General features: G+C 37.4%; 1 protein-coding gene across 8 annotated transcripts in view; it reads left to right on the forward strand.

The window, feature by feature from the left end:
* Positions 1 to 12,748, forward strand: part of MARCHF1 (membrane associated ring-CH-type finger 1) — a 215,105-nt gene that overhangs the window by 45,134 nt on the left and 157,223 nt on the right. The window contains exon 1 of one of the 8 annotated variants that reach the window (XM_068137157.1): positions 2,795 to 2,811. The exons of the other annotated variants lie outside the window; for them this stretch is intronic. The gene's annotated coding sequence lies outside the window, so the exon portion shown is untranslated. Of the gene's footprint in view, positions 1 to 2,794; positions 2,812 to 12,748 lie in introns of those variants that run through there. 8 annotated transcript variants of the gene reach the window in all.

Raw genomic sequence — 12,748 nt, forward strand, 5'->3', positions numbered from 1 at the left:
TGAGTTTTTTGTAACTGTCATGAATCTAAATATAGCAACTTTTTATATACTGTGTGTTGAACACACTCCCCCATACACAAATAGAATACATGTGTTCACTTATTTGTTAAGGTCAAAGGACCTCAACAATCTTTGCAATTAAGAAATAAAGACACACCACAGTGGTACTGGGTATGCTAACAACATTGGTGACCCAATTCAAACCTCAGTGAAGTCTGTCAAAGGTTATTGGTTCAGCAAGTTTCAGATCATGTCTCAGCGTGGGAATTATTACTGCCTTATAATTGGTGGTGTTGCATCATAACAGCTTATTCAGATGCAAGAGCATCACTGAAAAAAACAAGATGTGAAAGATGTGTGGTCTCAGGATATTTGGGATATTGTGAATGAATTGTGAAGGGCTTCAAATTGTATGATTGTTTATATGTTATGCTAGGTTCTTCTGGGGAATTAATGATACACCTTTAATGTAGAATGCCTGCACTGCAGGATATTTTAAGTAGTACTTGCAGAATACCAAATACATGTAATGCTATGACAGATTCTGCTTTGAGACTCATACTATCACATAGCTGATGAATTGCTTTAAATGCAGTTAAGGTATGCAAAAATCCATAACCTTTGATATTTGAAGAAAAGGATGAATTGAAGAATGAAAACAGGAGAAAAGTTAGGTAGCGCAAGGCTAATTTTTACAATTGAACTTTAAAAGTCAAGTATTTTATCTAGCTGTCAAAGATTTTCATCAGTGTAGAATTAATATTGTTTTGACAAGTTGTTAGATTGGGAATTGAGAAGAAGACAAAAAAGGTGAATCAAAAAGCCACTGAAGAAATCTTTTTTAGCATCAATGGTAGTCTACTTTAAATGTTGCTTGACTTTATTCCTCTGAATCATAATGTGCATATGAAATAGGTGAGTCAGTGTTAATGGTTTATATAGATACTTTGTTAAAGCAGCTGTTTTTCACAGTAGAATTGTTGGCATATTCTCCATGAGTGTGCAGCCTCTGTGGCTCAACCAGTAAGTGTGGATAGATTTTAAATTCTTTCCAAGGAGGTAAAAGGAGCAGACATCACAATATATTATTGAGATATATCCTCTGGTTTTATTAATTTGTCCTGTTTTCCTGATCCTGTATAGCAGTTTATCATTTTGGATTGAAATACTTAGCCTATGAAGCCTGTGTGTTGGTTTCATTTGTATAATGATATAAAAATTATTGATTATAGAAGCACTTTTCAACTTGTAAAATATCTTTCCTGAAAAGGTTAGAGGTTTAGATTGGAATAGATTTAGATTGGCAATACTACTTTGATTTGACTAATTTTACTTCATAGAGACCAGTGATAGAGGTTTAGCCTCTTGCAGTAATGAGTAGTAATTCTTTTAGCAATGAGTAGTAATTTTGTATTTTTATTTAAAATATCTGAATGTAGAAATGTTGAGTGTAATCACAAAGTGGGAGTTAATTTTTTGACTGTAATCCATGAAACAGAAGTTTCTGCTCTTCCAACACATAGATTTAGAGTAGCTATCTCCAAAGAATACCGAAACAGAAAATGTCAGTACTTTCCGGTTGCCAGAGAGTGTGCCTTAATGAGACTGGCTTCATTTGTCATTTGGTCCCAGGAGAACTGACATCTATAGTGTTCACAGCAGGTCTGTGAATGGAAGTTTCTGACCACCTGCTCTCGGTAATTTTTATCTCTATATTGTTTCCAGGCTATCTGCTGAATGAAGCAGGACTTGAACAAAGAGCAAAAGTTGGCTTTTGGGTTATGGAATACTGACATAACAGAGGACTTCCCTGAAGACCCTCATAGTTTAGCAGTTAATGGAATGTTTTAAATGCTGGAAAGCAGCAAAACTAGAATTTAATTATTTGCTTGAACTCAAGCATGCCAATTTGATGTACTCATATATATGACATCAGACAGCCAACAAACAATAGGGTTAAAAGCAGTGGAGATTAAAGGTCACATTCTGCTATGAGTAACCTACATATAAAACCTTGTAAAAATGTGAAATTACCTTGCCATAGGAAACATTTTAAAAAATAATTTGAGTTTATGTAAACTCATTTTTCAGAAAATATGACTCAAACCAGTTTTATAATATATTGTTAAATCTGATCTGTTCCAAGGTTAGAATGTAAGGATTTTTGTGCTTGAACTTTTTTGGTTGGTGTTTGTTGGTTGATGTTTATTTAGAGTATAGACAACAGTATTCCTATAATTGAGAATGTCTTCAATATTTTATAAATCTATTAGTTCTTTTCATCAGGAACTGGGTAACTTATCTTTGAAAATGTATGTGTGCGAGAAGCTAAAGCTTCTTCATGGTAGCATTTATGAAATGAGGTTATTCACTTTGGGTCCAAAAGCTGTTTGAGTTTCATTTAGAAATTCTAGAACCTTTTTTTTTTTTTTCCCCCCTGGTTCTTTGATAGTGCAGCTGAATGCCTCATTTGTAGAATATTCCTTGGCATGACAAATTGTAGTTTTGACCAAAAAGTTTCTCTTGGGTATTAAAATTTTGCTAGGTAAAGCCTTCTTACAAATGTTGCTCAAAATATGAGAGTGAATGCCATCCACAGGGTAAAGACAGGTGGTCTGGGGCAGCATTTTCCTTGCTGTGGATAAAGCTGCCTTTGGTTTGATTGTGGCACCGTCCCTTTCAGGGGGCAGATTCTGCTGCTGTTGTTGAAGTAATGGTCTCCTTCTCTGGCATCAGCTCTGCAGGGAGAGGTGAGCTGCTGTTCTGTAATCCATGAAGTGAGTGAGTCATGAAGCTCATCGCATTTAGAAGGTAATTCTAAGGCAAAGAAATCAGCCTTAGTCACTACTGTGTCCTGTGGATTTGTCTTTAATTAAAATAGTTGTACTTTCAAATGGTAAAAGTCTTACTGAGTTGGTGAATTGTACAGAATTTTCTTGTAGAATAATGCATTCTGGAAAGAGAAGGAAAGCATGTAGAAGTGTCTTTCTCTATAAAAATGTGTGCTGGAAGATCAGTTGATTGTTCAAATTGTACTAGTTTCTAAAATGCTGGGTTCGTAGAAATCTTACTTCTATGTACTAATGTACGTAGTAACTTCTAAATCGTATAATTATCTTAGTCTTCAGTTTTAAGAAGGTGACAAACCATGGCTGGCAGTACCATCAGATTATCATCTCTCTAATCACATTTTAGATTTTTTTTTTAAGAGTGTATCTCGATTGATAGTTGCAAGCTACTTGTATTTCAAACAGGAAGATCATTTGTGGGAGCATGCTTTCTCTTCTACTGCATATGCATCAGAAATCATCTGTCATCTGATTTACACTTCAATTTACTCTGCACAGCATCTTAATTTAGAGAAAATTTGACTCCATTATAAAATACAATTGCAATAGGATTATGGTTTTATGCTAAAGTATGTAATTTATCGCTCTTAATTTTGCAGCAGATTGTAGAGTAATGTTTTGACTTACTCCTTTAAAATCACTTTGGAATGTGAAAACGATAACTCTTATGTGGAATTTTTATTATTTTCTTCAAAATTTTAAGGAGGTGTACAGTAGCCTGGCTTTCATGGATAGAATTATAAGGAGTTTTCAAAATATATTTGTTGCTGTGAAACAATTAAACAAGATTAGGTGGTGTTGGATGATAGGTTGGATGCGATGATCTTGAAGGTCTCTTCTAACCTGGTCTATTCTATTCTATTCTATTCTATTCTATTCTATTCTATTCTATTCTATTCTATTCTATTCTATTCTATTCTATTCTATTCTATTCTATTCTATTCTATTCCATATTTAAACAAAAAAAAAATGGGGAGGGTGTTTATTCAGGGATTAAATTATTTTAATTAATTTATAAAATTACAAATGTTGGTTTTTTTTTTTTTACCATACTCTGGTATTTAATGGTTTTCATGATATCTTGTCTCTCAGCAGATAAGGTATTAAAGTTATGAATACACAGGAGATGTTAAAACAAATGACCTTCTTTTATGTTTATTCAAATATAGAACAATAATAGCAATCCCAAAGTCATAAAACCACCTAACTGAACCCATTAGCCAAGTTCAGGTCAACTCTGGGAGGCAACATTGTGTAATTCTGGATTTGCAGTTCTTCCTTGGAACACCAGGGCTCATGCAAGGGGCCAGCAAGTTCTTTTCTTCCAGAAGTATAAGGTCTGAATCTCCTGTGGCTGTTGGTCAGGTGAAGCCTTCCCTGCAAAGTGGCCAGCTTCCATCTGGAAATGTGGTTTGTAAGGGATGGCAATCCTAGATCTCTCTGCTGTTTGTGATTATCAATATTATATTTTACGCCTGCTCTTTTCTATTATTAGAATATGTGGAGATATTCACATACTCAAAATTGCATATAGCTTAGATTTCTTTTAATTTTTTAAAGGGGCTAGGAACGATATGCATTATATTATTTCCTGCCAGAAAAAATAAAGAATATTGTGGTTTTGAAAACACTTCTTATTTTATATTACTGTGTCCTGAGTACCATTACTTAGGAAGTGGGTATGAGGAACTGTGTGCATGCAGATCACAAGCACATGCATTCAGGTACACTCCAGGTTTTAATTTAGTTTTGTTTTATTACATGTACCTGCAGTGCAGACTAGGTAACTTTAAAATCTTATTTTTATGGTACAATTTTAAAGTGCTTTGTCATAGTGTGTGCCATGAAAAAAAAAATTAGTTACGGTTGAAGCAGTAATTATTTCAGTAATTGACAACATTGCTGCTTCTTATATGTGTAAAGGGTTGGGGGGAGGACAGCTCCAGGAGTTTTGTATGGGCAAAACTCAAACCTGGTTTATGCAAATTCATTCTTAGAATGGTACATTAATTATTTTCAGTTGTTGACAATCCTCTGGCACCCTCAGAAGCTGTTGCTTACATTCATGAAGTGTCCTAAAGTTTGGTGTATGTATGAATAAATTATGTGAAATGTGATGTTCTTTAAGACTCATACAGCAAAATCTGTGGCGCTGGTGATAAAGCCACTAATTTGCTTGCAGGGGTTATTTTCATTATATGAAAACAGGAAGGAATTTGCAAATGAGCTTTACTGATCCTGGAGGACAACCTTACTTGGTCATTACTTTGTAAAGATGGGCGACCAGAGAGCAGGACACATGAGGCATTTTTACATGGATGGTAACATTGCAGCTGGGGACAACAGAATGGTTGTCAAGTCTTTTTTTGTATGTTGGCATATTATGAATCATTTTGACAATGGGAGCCTTCTTCTAAATAGTTTTTCAGAAAAGTTTTTGTTTACTTCGTGCCAGAGATTAACTTTGAATTTTCCTGGTTGTCTAAATCATTCTTAATACTTGAATTTCAGAATACTTTTGGCTGGAATACAGTCTCGTTATTGTCCTCCCATTTGTGATCTACAAATGTATATCTGCATTTCCCACCTTACCTCTCAATTAGCAGTGCTGGTCTTTTTCTGCTTTTAAGATATGATCTGAAACAGCGCTTCATTCTGCTGCTTCCCCGCCTGGCAGAAACAACACTTACTGCAGGAAAGCAAACGGACATAAGGAGTAAGATCGTTACTGAGATAGCCAGAATTAATTTTCCAGTAACAGAGGTGAGGACATAATAGGAGGCAGTGCATGCTTTTGTGCTGTAGTGAAGCAGTTGGCTAATAAAATGTTGGAGCCATTTTCTTGATCAGTAATTAACGTAATTCTGGAGTCTACCTTACTTTGACAAAGAAAATCCCTTTTTCTTTTATTAATCCTGTTTGTCTTAGCTTCCAATTAATTAAATTTATACACATTGTGTTGTTCAGATCCTTTGCCTTTTTTCTAAGTCAAATTATTTATCGCTTCATTGCTTTGCAAGTTTCTTTTTCCTTCTGTAAGCATATTTCTCAAATCAGAATATGTAACTACATCTTTAATAGTGTCTTTCAGTGTAATGGATTAATAAAAGAAAGAGATTGTGAGGAAATTGGTGCTAGCAAAGTTATAATTCTTTGTGCTGTTTTGCTGTGCTTATCTAATGACAGCTCTCTCTGCAGAATAGACAAGCTTTTATGTATCTCTGCAGCTGTGTCATGTGACTGTCTTAGTACTTGGAGCGTATTTCTTGATAAACTCTCAACTTTGGAGAACAGAATTTGGTCTAGAATGAAGGGCTAAAGACTGCATACATACCAAACCAATTTACTGAGGATTTTTCTTTGTCTACATCCCACCTTTTTATCCCCAAAAAATCATTTTTTTTTTTGTCATAGTCTTTTCTTTTTGGGATTTTGAATTTGATTGAGTCTGAGACTTACAAGCTTTTGTCATGGCCAAGACCTTAAAAAATGAGATATAGAAAACAAAATTAAGCCAGAACAGCAATAACACAAACAAACAAATAAAAAAAACCCAAAACACAAAAAAACCCCAAACCAAACCCCATAACTCCCTTCCCCTCTCCCCCTGACAATCAAACTCAAACCCCAAAAATACAACAGGAAAAAAGGAAGCTTTTCATACTGGAGAGCTTGCAAACTAAATGAGAGGCAAATTGATAAACACAGACAGGTAAGAAAGAACAAAGAAGATGATGATTTCAAGATTTGGTTCATTTATCTGCTGCAGCCTCTTATATTCTCTTATCATTGGTATGTTTACATATGCTCAGTTTTTAAAGTATGTAGCATTGGTCTGGTTTCTGTTTACATATGTAAACCTGAGAAATCTGGTATTAGAGGAAAAAAGACTTTAGAAAGAAAATACTATCACTTCAAAACTTTTAGTTTTCTGTTGCAAGACCACATTATTGATGTTTTTAGCTCATAAACATTCTAATGACAACTTATCTACTTTTTTTTTTTTTCTTGAGAGAATATGGATTAAGGTAAAAAGACATCAGTGTGACCATACAGAGTGATAATGAGGAAGAAGAAAGCTTAACTGAAAATGAGGCAGCCATAAAGGCAGTTCCCAACTGAGCACATAGTGAATTATAGACATGTCTGTTAGAGAGGACCTCCAGGGTCACCTAGCTCAAGCTTCCAGCAGAGCTGAGCTATGACCAGCACTAGATCAGCTCTCTGAGGAATCTGGCTGGTTCTGGACACCTTCAAGGGTGTGGAGGTTCCATAACCTCCATCGACAACCTGATTCAGAGCTGCATTATTCTTCTAGGGAGATGCTGTCTCCCTAATGCTCAGCTTGGATCTGCCAAATATCAGTTTGTTTCTGTTTCTCCTTGCTTAACTGTTTACCATTGCTGAGAATGTGGCTTCCTTGTCTTTGCAGTTCTCCTTCATGTCAGTTTGCCCCTACAACTTGCTATTCACTGAGCTAAACAAGGGCAGCCATCCTCAACCTCTCCTCATGAATCATGTGCTCAGATGCCCTGACCATTGTGACAGGTTTCTGCTAGACCTCTCACATCACTCTGGAAGTAGAAGTACAAAAACTGGGTTTGTAGTATTGCAGACTCATAATCGAACAGTTTAGGATGAGAATAACTTCTGCTATGTGATCTCTGTTGTCTAAACAATGCTCAGGATGCATACTGTAGATCTGGCACTGTTTGCTGTTTAACTTTCTGTAGATCATAAGTGCTGGGACCAGCTCAGTGGTTGACTGGTGGCCTACAGGTGTAAAACTGTATACTTTTCTGTTGTTTCATGAGGTTAACCTAGTCCTCAAGTTTAGTGAAGCTTCTCTCAGTTGAAGTTCTTCTGTTTATATGAGCCATTTCTTCTACTTTAGTGTCATCTGCAGATTTGCTAAGGATGCAATCCATGTAGAACAGTAAAGTGTAATACATTGATTGGAAAGGGTTTAAGAGAACAGCAAGAGCAAAATGCTGGTAATCTTCCCATTTCTAAAGTGAATTTCAACTATGATGCGGCCTGTTGAGATCATATTTTAAATGTGCAGGAGAATAGTTGCTGCAGCCTTTTTCAGATACTGAGTTTGGAGAAAAACACTAGTTACTGTTTAAGACAACAGTGTTTATAGTAGGTCATAGTAGAGAAGACGGAAAAGGTTCTCATATTTATCTATAGCTTTTTATTTGGTTTACCGTGTTTCAGAGACATTGCAACTGACTCTTGGACAAGTGTTCCATAGTGAACTGTGTCCCAAAGAATCTGTAAATGATCTTTAGGGCAAACAGTGCAGCTTGCAATTTCTATCATCTCTGCAAGGGCATTTTCTTGTCCAGGCTGCTCAAAGCCCCACCCAACCTGGCGTTGGATGCTTCCAGGGAGGGGACTTCCAAAGCTTCTTTGGGCAACCTGGGATAAAGGCAATACAGATTTACACTCTTGTGGTTCAGGAAGGTATTGAACATGTTTCTCTTGAAATCTAGACAGTTGTCTTGCCAAGATATTATATGAAGTGAGGTCAGTGTCTCCTGCCTTCAGCTTTCTTATGATAGTTCTAAAAATGGAGTGGTTACCCCAATTCACCAGTGAAGATTCCTGGGCAGAGTAAGGAACTCACTGCACTCTTGAATAAAATGCCTACATTTTGGAGAAGGTTTAAAACTGTGCTTCTGCCCTTCTTGGCCTTGTAAATATAGTGAGGTAAATGCATCAATATCTATGTTGAAATTATTATTTCAGAACTAGGAAGTCTGTTAAATTTCTCCAGACTTGCCAATCAGTCTTCTAATTAAGCATTACATTCTCATGTGCTAGTCTTTTCATTAATGTTAAAGCTCACAACTGATCTGCAATCTAACAGTTGTAATTATACCTAAGCACCTTGTCTTCAAGCTTAAATTTTAAACCTATGAAAAGTCAAGGAAAGAATTAAATATAGAGGAACCTTTCAACATGTCAGCTACATTTCTGAGAGAAGCTATTCTGTGACTGTCAGAATGGAATAATTAAGTAGCCAATATATATTTGGACCATAAATATATAAATGAAAAAACTTTTCCTATTCTGTGTCACTAAACCATTCATTGCTCAGTGGAGAAAAGGGGAAAAAAAAAAAAGACATTTAACATCTAGCTGTGTACCAGAAGTGCAACTTTGATTGCTGTGCTACTCATTAAACAAACCTGTGTTTGCATCCTTCTGGGCAAGGAGGTGACTTCACTGTAGATGCTGATGGGAGATTTTCTGCCAGCAAAAGACTGATATTCTAGTGTATGCTACACTAGAATTTAAGCTTCTCAGAAACGTAAATCATAATTTTATGTTTCTATGTAACCACACCTGTTTGTAAATTAACAGTTTACACTTTTATTCTGTTATTTGCTCTCCCTTTCTAATCTGATGACGAGTTTATGTGCCAAAAGTTTCTCTGTGGGGTCACTTGCTATCAGTTGATTTAACAAAAATAATATTCTTCCCCTACAAACTTTTGCTTCTTTATAGAATACATTACTTGTTTTGCTAGGGTAGCAATTCATTATCATTGTAGCAGAATTAATTGTAGTACCACAGTGAGAAGATGCAAGCTTTGAGTGTATGCAGTTAATCTGATGTAATGTAATTTGACAGACACCTAGTAATGATAATTTAAAATTAATATTTTTTTAAAAACGTAATTATATTTTATTTCATTTATTTGCAGGGAAGCTTTTCATTAGCTGTTAGGAGTTTATACTACTGAATTTCACAATGAAACCTAAGTCACATCATCATGGACTTTCATGGGCAGAGCTCTCAGTATATTTTCCTGATGTTATCTCCAAGCTCAGGATATGTATGTGGCGTAACATGTTTTAAGAACCAATTTAGGCAAAAGTAATCAGCTCAGATTGCGTGTGCAGCTAACCATACTGGTCTATTATGGTTTCTCCTGCTGGTGCTACAAAGACTCACACTACATTAAACAAATAAGTATAGCAAATATTTTACTATCTCTAGCTTCAGTAATAATAAACCCTTCTACTAAAATGTAATAATTAACAGCATTTTCTCAGTTTGACAGAATTGTTATGTAGAGCAGATCAACAGTCTTTTATTGTTAGTGTTCCTTGTCCTTCTCAAATACTCGTTATGAGAACATGGTACCAAAGCAGTTCAGGTACATTAAGAATATACTTGTTTTTATTTAAGGCACTTAAAAAAAAACCCCACTTACTGCCTGTAGGGCTTGCTCCTTTTTTCTTATGTCCTGAGATGAAAATTAGCTGTCTGAAGATCAATTTCACTCTGAAAGAACTGATTTGTAAGATTGCTATTACACAATGTGTTGTTCCGCAGAATATGTAGTAAGGTGTTCATCTCACTGTTAACCTCTTTTCCCAAGTTGTGGCATAGCTTTTGAGCATGTGTATTTTCTTCTGTGAGTACATGCTGTGTAATATTTGACTATGTTGATGGATGCAGGAGAGAGGCAAAATAAGGTCAACACAATGAAGTTTTAACCTTGAACTTATTCCGTGATACACCAAGTTTTCTTCCACACTTTGTCAGCATTAGTAAGCTCACTTGTATGGTTACACTTGGTGGTATGCTTTTGTGAACACTAAACATAAGCAGAAATTTGTCATCGAATATATTAATAGGTAGGTAAGGAACCACATGCTGAACTGCCACTATAACCAGGCTCCTGTCCGATTTATCTCTCCAGTTCACTGTGATCACTGAAGGTCAAGTGATTGTGAGGGCCTGTTTCTCACTCCTCAGACTTTTACATTTGCTTCATTGGTGTGATCCAAATATTTTTATAATCTCCTTTATGTATACTGATTTTTTTTTTTTTTTTTTAATTTGTTGGTCAGAAATTATGATAGTGAGAGTATATAGTGAATTTAAGTTTGAGATGTGTTCTTTAGCAGTTCTTAGAGCAAAACAGAACAAATGTACCTGAAGATGCACAGTATTTGTTTTGAGTTACTAGGGGAGCTGAATGTAAGGACTGGTAAAGAACAGTGCTGGCAAAGAAACAACTTTTCTGAGGGTAAAAATAATTCTAGCTTATCATTTAAAAAGTCTGTCTGAAATATTTCCTGAGATTTTTGTATTGAGCTTGGCCTGAAGAAACTGAATGGATGGAGCTGGGAGGATCCTCACCACATTTCTGCATTTGTCGTCTTGGCCATAATGCTTGAATAGCTCTGATGCAGAGGAAAAAAAAAAATGGGTCATACCTGGGCGGGGTTGTGTGTGTTTGTTGTTTGTTTGGGTGTGTGTGTGTTTTGATTTGGTTTGTTTGTTTTTGTTTTCATTCTGATGGTTGGTTGCTCTTTTTACTTGTATCCAGACACAAACCCAGTATAGTGTTGAGAAGTATTTTCATGTGTATATATGCTAATAGCATGCTAAATAAAGGGAGTGCACAGAAGACTTACTTGACTGTAACTCAGAAGTAAGCAATTTGTTTGTAATGCCTGTGTTATCAATGCCAGGATTGCATCTGTGTCAGAGTTTCTTGAGATACCCTGGATGGTGACGTATCACTTGGTTCTAGCAGGAGAGTGGGAATTCAGATGTAGTTGTTGAAAAGGAGAGCATTGGTAATGACACTTTAAGCTTTGTGCTCTTTTTCAAGAAGGGAAAGAGGGATGACCCAGGGAACTATAGGCAAGTCAGTATTGCCACTGTGCCCAGTAAGATCATGGAGCAGATCCTCCTGGAGACACTGCTGAGGCAAAAGAGTAATGAAGAGGTGACTGGGCAGAATGAGCACGGCTTCACCAAGGGCAAATCCTGCATGACAAACCTGATGGCCTTCTATGACAAAGTCACAACATTAATAGATGAAGGCCAAGCAACTGATGTCATTTACCTGGACCTGAGCAAAGCCTTCAACACTGTCCCACATGACATCCTGGTCTCCAAGCTGGTGCAGTATGATAGGACCACTCAATGGATAAAGAACTAGCTCGACAGCTGCACCCAAAGGGTGGCTGTCAGTGGGTCCATGTCCAAGTGGAGGCCAATGACAAGTGGAGTCCGTCAGGGATCAGTCCTGGGACCAGTCTTGTTTAACATCTTTGTTGGCTGTGGCATTGAGTGCACCCTCAGCAGGTTTGCTGACAACACCACGCTGTGTGGTGCAGCAGACATGCTGGAGGGAAGGGATGCCATCCAGAGGGACCTTGACAGGCTGGAGAGGTGGGCCTGTCACAAACTCATGAGGTTCAACAAGGCCAAGTGCAAGGTCCTGCATCAGGGTCAGAGCAATCCCAGGCACCCATGTAGGCTGGGCAGCTGCTGGCTTGAGAGCAGCCCTGAAGAAAAGGACCTGGGTGTGCTGGTGGATTAGAAGCTCAATATGAGCTGGCAGTGTGCACCTGCAGCCCAGAAAGCCAATCAAATCCTGGGCTGCATCAAGAGAAGCATAGCTGCAGGTCAAGGGAGGTGATTCTATGCCTCTACTGCACTCTGGTGAGACCCCACCTGGAGTACTGTATTCAGTTTGGGAGCCCCTATTACAGGAAGGATCTAGACATGCTGGAATGTATCCAGAGAAGGGCCATGAGAATGATCAGAGGGCTGGAGCACCTCTCCTATGGGGACAGACTGAGGGAGTTGAGACTGTTCGCTCTGGAGAAGAGAAGGCTCCAAGGAGACCTAATTGTGGCTGTTCAGTATCTGGAGGGGGCCTAAAAGAAAGCTGGTGAGGGACTTTTGAGGGTGTCACGTAGTGATAGGACTAGGGGGAATGGAACAAAACTAGAAATGGGTAGATTCACATTGGATGTTGGGAAGAAGTTCTTCACCACAAGGGTGGTGAGACACTGGCACAGGTTGCCCAGGGAGATGATGGATGCCCCATCCTTGGAGATTTTGAAGGCCAGGCTGGA

Source organism: Melanerpes formicivorus, unplaced genomic scaffold (genome assembly GCF_026170545.1).
Source record: "Melanerpes formicivorus ecotype bairdi unplaced genomic scaffold, bMelFor1.0.p_v2 SCAF_4, whole genome shotgun sequence".
In the NCBI taxonomy this organism is placed as follows: domain Eukaryota; kingdom Metazoa; phylum Chordata; class Aves; order Piciformes; family Picidae; genus Melanerpes; species Melanerpes formicivorus.